Source organism: Numida meleagris, unplaced genomic scaffold (assembly GCF_002078875.1).
Source record: "Numida meleagris isolate 19003 breed g44 Domestic line unplaced genomic scaffold, NumMel1.0 unplaced_Scaffold369, whole genome shotgun sequence".
In the NCBI taxonomy this organism is placed as follows: Eukaryota; Metazoa; Chordata; class Aves; order Galliformes; family Numididae; genus Numida; species Numida meleagris.
Genome location: NW_018364594.1, coordinates 32,789 through 39,707, shown reverse-complemented (window position 1 = coordinate 39,707; position 6,919 = coordinate 32,789). Strand labels below are relative to the sequence as shown.

At 43.8% G+C, this 6,919-nt stretch overlaps 1 long non-coding RNA gene across 3 annotated transcripts; it reads left to right on the top strand.

Annotated features, from left to right (window-relative positions):
• Nucleotides 1-2,887: 2,887 nt before the first annotated feature.
• Nucleotides 2,888-6,661, top strand: LOC110391451. Of its 3 annotated transcripts, none has more exons than XR_002434074.1 (6): nucleotides 2,888-3,152; nucleotides 3,535-3,624; nucleotides 4,331-4,498; nucleotides 5,126-5,351; nucleotides 5,896-6,041; nucleotides 6,500-6,661. It is a non-coding gene; the product is annotated as an uncharacterized LOC110391451 (long non-coding RNA). The 3 variants fall into 3 exon arrangements; XR_002434073.1 differs by having other exon boundaries at nucleotides 6,529-6,658; XR_002434075.1 differs by lacking the exon at nucleotides 6,500-6,661 and adding an exon at nucleotides 6,127-6,205.
• The last annotated feature ends 258 nt before the right edge of the window (nucleotides 6,662-6,919 follow it).

The window sequence follows — 6,919 nt, the reverse complement described above, 5'->3', positions numbered from 1 at the left end:
ATGATACCGCTTTCTTTTGATTCATATGTGTCCTAACATCCAAGAAAAGTTTACATAAAATTTCATTTTTAGCTTATGTAAACTGATGATCTGAGCATCTGACCCAAATCCTTACAGCTGGAAGGCCAACTTTTTTGTATAGGCAAGGTCCAGGGTGGTATGCCAGCAGTGTAGAGAGGCCTTTGCTTGCATGTCTAAAGCAACCCTGTATTAACCCACTTAATTAAAACTGAATGTTTTAAAATGATTTGCACTCCTTAGGTTAAGCTTTGATGCATAGGCAAGGTCAAAGACATCAGCTTTGAAGATTGCTATCTGGTTGCTTAGGAGTTAATATTCCACCAGTTTTTCCCATTGCTTCATTTTATGCATTGCAGATATTTTCATGCCTGGCTTTGCCAAAGTGCATCTTCTTATTCTGCCCAGGTCGTGTATGTACATCACTCATACCATGGAGTGGTGACCTCCTCCGGTCCTGCAGGCAAACTCCTCCTGCCTCTGGGAGAAGCGTGTCACCCAACTCCTGATAATGGAAGGAAAGCTCCATGCTTCACCGTGCATACTTGCCCTGTACCTGTTCTTTTGTACTTGTCTGCCTGCTCGGGTATGCATTGTAATGTGCTTTTCCTCTGGGCCTGAAAGTCTCTCATTTAGGTAGCTATAGACTCTGCCCCTCTGGTCTGGAGATTTAGCTGCTCTGGAGTGCTGTGGATTTGAAAGCTGCAGTGATGATGAAAGGTGTTTGTATACATTTGCTGATTTAGCCTAAAAGTGCCTTAAAGTAAAGGAAGTGACAGTGGTTGCTTAAACCAATTTTAGATTGGACTGAACTGACTTCTGGATGTTCTGATCTCTCATTGACTAGAGAGGAACCAAGATGTGCATCTTACACCAGTGGCTAGAGTTCAGGCTGGGTAATCTCACTCTTAGGTAGGAATTGTAGATGGGAGAAGAATGTTCTGCTCTTGGCTGTGTTGGCTGATGCCTTTTAATGCACAGTGTTGAAACTACTCTCTTTACTGCCGCTTGAGATAGTTTCCTCAGTTTGTTGAAGCTGTCCAGGTAAAAAGCCACATAGCTGCAGAAATAAGCGATGCCTCTGGTGTTAGGTTTGGAAGGTAGTGTAAATTGCAAAATCAGCAAAAAAAAATTAGGCTTTTTCTGCAAATTTTTTTTTTTAACCTTTCATTGAAATACAACAAAGTAGGTGTTGTTTGTTTTCAGGGAGATAATACGTCATAAATAAGCAAATGAGACTGTCATACAGGAAATTCTATCTCAAACAGATGCAGTGATGGAAGGAGAGGAAGGACATACTATGCACAAAAGTCCTCCCATCAAGTGACTGGCATTTCCTGCTGAAATGTAGCATTTTCCAGCATTTCTTAGATACACCATTAGCCAGTTCTACTGTAAAATAGAGAAGATTGCCCTGTTGCAGCAGACAAATGAAAGTGGTGCAGCTGATGCCCAGTGTTCCCCTTTGTCCTTCTGAATGTTGCTCTCTGTTCAACAAGAATGATGAGGTTGTTGGATATTTCTTAGGTTGTTTTTATCTTCTGTAACCCCAGTTTTCCTCTTTCTGAGGTGTGGTTAGAGCTCTTGCTTCTGAAGGCTGATACGTTTGCAGTATCTTGTGTCTGAGGTCCTTGTGTGTCACAGGGAGTTAGGAGAGTGTTCCTGGAACTGCTGCTAAACAAGGCATCATCCAGGCAGTGTAAATGAGACCAGGGTGTCCTAGTGACTTTTCAGTGTGCCCAGTCTTTCTGCATGGTGTTTTCAGTGAGGTTGGCTCTGTTTGTGCTGGTCAGCTGAATTCTCTTGAAAGGAACCTGATCTAAAATACCTTCAGGGATCAGTCCAGAGCACTTCTGAGCTAGGGTTGATTGCTCTTAAAGACTGGCAGAGGGTTGGCAAGGGCCTAGTATGCTTTGGTCTGCCATTTCCCAACCTACTGTGATGCTCTGAATCTCCAGTTGCTGGATTAGCTGTAACTTTGCAGTGTAGTGTTCAAATCTGCCACTACAGACTGTTTGTCTTACTCTGTTGTGGACTTTTCCTTGTTCATTTACCCCGGGCTGACCCTGAGTAGCCAGTGCAGTTGAGTATCAAGCAGCCAGTGCAGTTGCACTTGGAGTATGCTTGGGAGTATCCCCATTTTTGAGACTTGCCGAGTGATTTTTGGCACTGTTGCTTAGCAGTGAGTGTTATTGCAATAGAAGATTTCAACTTCTTTTAGGTTTTTGGTACTTCTCCTTTACAGGGTTGATGCATGCAACGTGAAGGGTATTCTCTTAAAAACAAAACCAAAAAAACTAAACTTAGAATGTCATTATTGTACATGCTAGATTTTGCTATCTTTGAAGAAAGGGAAGTGGAAATCCTGAAGAATGTTCTACAGTTTTCATTGAAATATCTCTTTAGTTTGTTTTTATTTGTCTCAAGTGAGTTGTTTCCCAGCTCACATGAGGTTTCTGAATTAATTATGGTGAGGCAGGAGTTTTGTGTTGTTCAGAGACTGAGCCACGTTTCTGTTCCAAGTCATAGTCACACTGACTACCTTATCTATATGCAGCTTTGCATGTATTGTTGATGCATTTTTTAGTTTCTTGACTCTAAACTGAATTAAAAGAAGCAAGGAGGAGAATGAGCTAGGTGTTCGGACCATCAGCATTCAGCAAACTACCTAGGGAACTGCTGGGGTCAGAGGCAGGCAGCAGGGCACAGCACATTCAGCAGTTACCTCAGTCTTCAGCAATCTTCATTACTGACAATGACACGAGCCAAGTTGATTGATTTCAATTTGTAGTATGCCTAAGGGAGAAATTCACTCTTTCTGGGTGGTATATGAGAGAATAGTTCCACGTCTCTTTATTTGCAACTGTCTGATCTGTTTCTTTGTGTATTGCAGGACCTGTCTGGTTTAATAGATGATCTACCCATGGGTACAGAAGGAGCCCTGAGCCCTGGAGTAAGCACATCAGGGATTTCCAGCAGTCAAGGAGAGCAGAGTAACCCAGCTCAGTCTCCTTTCTCTCCACATACCTCTCCTCACCTGCCAGGCATCAGAGGACCTTCCCCATCCCCTGTTGGATCTCCAGCTAGTGTTGCTCAGTCCCGCTCTGGTCCACTTTCACCTGCTGCAGTACCAGGTAACGCTGCTTGGCACCTCGTGATCTTTTGGTTCATCTCTCTCATGCGTCTAGAGAGAGAATTAAAATGGTCAGTGGGGAGAAACTGGACAGTGTCAGCATTATGTGACTATTTAGAGCTTGCAATCTCCTTTTTTTTTTTTTTTTTTTCCCTTTGAAATGCCTGTAACATGTAGGGAATGCAGTCCAATGGGTGGGATGGCTGACAAACCAGCAGAGTCATTTTACTGGGTTAGTGTGGCTGATCTTACTCTTGTTTTTCTTCACTGTGGCTAAAATGCCCTTGTGAAACTGTTTGTAGTTCTGGTTTTTAACACTCTTGCCTTCTTGATTTTGTGGTGTGCAATTCTTGTGATTAACCACTCTCCTTTTTGTGGCGCAGGCAATCAGATGCCACCACAACCACCCAGTGGCCAGTTGGACAGTATCATGCATCCTTCCATGAACCAGTCAAGCATAGCACAAGACCGAGGTGTGTGTGACTTGGGTTAGAGAATTTTTAACTGTGCAGATCTGTTTGTAAAGCTAGATGCGTAGCTAAAAATTACTTGACCTGATAACATAAATTCTATGGTGAGATAGCATCTAAAGGCTGTGCCAGCATTGTAAACTGCAAGTGTTTTGGCTCCTGGCACCACGTTAAACTGTCACTGGTCCTTTGGCCTCTGAGTGTTTGATGCAAGCTAGTTTTTTGGCTTGTAAGATGTTTCCTCTGACTTTTTCAAGTCTTTTCTACAAATGTTAGTTGCCCAAGTTCTGTGACCTTAAGCTTCATTTTGAAGGGTGGTCATAGCAATATTGAGTGATATTTCCTCATAAGAGAATAAGGGAAAATGAATGTATAATGTCAGTTTGAAAGTATGTAGATGTCACCCAGAGAAAACAGGCAAGAAAACGAACAAAAAGCCACCCTGAAAATGACAAAAAGTTCCCAGAATTTGCCAGTTTTCTGTCAGTTCCTGTAATGCTAAGTTCCTTTTTTTTTCCTTGGTTAAAGCAGGAAATGGAAACTCTTCTTAGTGGATAGGACTACTAACAACAGCTGTAAAATCTGTCTTGGCTATTGCTGGAAGGGTTTTGTTAGTGGGCCTTGTGGACTGTTGTTACTTAGGACACGTGTGTCCAGTGGCACCTCGGGGTTCTTCACTCACTGTCTGCTCCTCTCCCCGGATGACCAGGTTACTTGCAGAGGAATCCTCAGATGTCCCAGTACAGCTCTCCCCAGCCCGGCTCAGCCTTATCTCCTCGTCAGTCTTCTGGAGGACAGATGCATGCTGGAATGGGGCCATACCAGCAGAACTCCATGGGAAGCTCCGGACTGCAGGCTGGGCAGTACGGACCTCAAGGTGAGGCACAGCCAGCTTCTCAAGGGGGGAATGGAGCTCAGTGAATAGGAAAGGTGTCTGTTGGTGGCAACATCTTGTCTTTGAAGAATGTGTTTTGAGTTGTCTCCTCTTAATCTGTGGGTAATGCAAAACAGTCCACTCCTTATGAGGTGGAACAACTTGTGCTTTGAGTATTATGCTGAGGTTCATGAAAGATGTCGCTTTCAGTGCTAGGTGTACTTGTAAATGTGGGATCTTTTCTTCTCTCTTAGAAAGATATAGGTAGCACCTCCAGAGTGTCAGAGAAAAGAGCCAGTTCACTTCAGAGGGGAAGAAAATTCCATGTTGTATGTTTTGGAAAGGGTTAAGTGAGTTTATTTACATCCTGTCTTGGACCATTTAGCTCAGTGTGGTTGGCTGAAGTTTGGGAGAGTATTAGGCAGCTTTAGAATCAACGTTGTTTCTTAGCTGTGTCAAAACACATGTTACTTGGCTTCTATCCAAGCGCTTACACTTTTTGTAGAGGTGTTAAGACTCCCCCTCATCTCTGTTAGTGATCTTTAAATATTTGCTGATAGAAGATTTGTATGGTGATTCATAAACTAACCAGTTGAACGTTGTTGTCTTCCCCTCTTTTCATCCCTTTAGGAGGTTATCCCAGGCAGCCAAACTACAACGCTCTGTCCAATGCCAACTACCCCAGTCCTGGAATGGGAGGAAGCATGAACCCAATGGCAGCAGGGAGCCAGATGTGTGGCAATATGCCTCCTCAGGTGGGGACAGAGATGTGCCCCCCAGCAAGTGGCATGGCTCGCAGAGCACAAGGAGTGTCTGCTGCTGCCATGCACGCTGCTGCCAGCTCCATCTAGAACTGGTGAGGCATGAACATTCCCATGGTCTCAACATATTCAATCCATTCCTTATGTTGTATCTGGATTTGAAAGCCATGCATGTAGTAACACAAAGTTGGGGTGTTAGTGAACATATGCTTCCTTAAGGATTTGCCTTCTGGAAGGCTTTTTCCACTCCCTTCACTGTTTAATAAAGGAGGTCAGTTCCTAAACATGAATCAAGGCATCCAAGTGCATCCTTTTGAATACCATGTCTGAGGGACAGTTGTATGTGAGCTTTTTTGACACATGTGCAGTAATGTGCCTTCTGTGGATAACAAAAAGTCATTAAATGTGCGGGGTTCTGCGCTGCCCATCTGTAGAAGTAGTGTATTCATACTTAAACGCACGGTGCTGCAGTATTTGTAGATTGTTTTTTTTCCTGTGAAGATGGCTTAACAGCTGAAACGAAGTTTGGTTTGGGGATGAAGATGAAAGGCTTCTTCTAGTCAACCTGTTTTGTTAGAAGGCACAATGTGAATGCTTTGTATGTGGAGTGAATGTCTGTTTCTTCCTTGCCTTCTCTAGGCCTCTTGGTTATCCCAACATGAACCAAGGGGGAATGACGGGCACTGGACCTCCTTATGGACAGGGAATTAACAGCATGGCTGGCATGATCAACCCCCAGGGCCCGCCTTATCCCATGGGTGGGAATATGGCTAACAACTCTGCAGGTAAGGCAGTGCTGAGTGCTGGGCATTTGGTGACTTCATGGGTCTCGATTGGAGAGCAGTGTCATAGATTCTTTTAACTTCCCAGGAATGGCAGCAAGCCCTGAAGTGATGAGTCTCACGGATGTAAAAGTAACCCCTGCAACTAAAAGGAAAAATAAGCCAGATGGGATTGCAAATGCCGAATCCAAGTTAGAGGTAAAACTTTTTTTAAAAGACACAGTGTATGTATCTAGTGGTGAGTAAGCCTCCTGAGAGAAACCCAATGTGATTTGCCATCTACTGTGAGCAGACTTGCCATTAGTGTGGTTGTTTGTGATGTATGTGATCTTGCTTCTGTGTGTGGCGAGTGAGTGGGGTATCCTCTGTTGGATGTGTTATCTTTTGGAGTGTGGCATATGCTGGCATCTCCTGGGAGGTGTGAGCAAGCCACTATGACTGCTGTCCTCGGCCCTTTTCAGAGATTGATCTGTTCCCATGTCAATCCCAGGCCGGTCTCGCCTTTATTAATTGGAGGGAATGTACCTGAACAGATGCTCCTGTAGGGGTCAGTTTTTCCAAGTCTCCAAATGCAATACATAGCTAATGAGACTGTAGACATACTGAGATGTCAGGAGACCACGAAAATGCTTTGCTAGCTGTGGGTGAGTGCTCTGCTTTTAAATGTTGTCTGTGAAGTAATGAAATAATTAGAGATGTTGCATCTTGCCTTGATAGGCTATTAACGTAGTGAGTTGGGAGTTAGGGGCCTTAAGTTGGAAGGTGAAGGGTCTATCTTAGCCTTTCAATTAGGGGCCTTGAGTTGGAAGGTGAAGGGTCTTGGTTTAACTGTCCACTAAATTGCTTAGCTTAAATCTTCACTGTCAGACATTGCTTAGTTT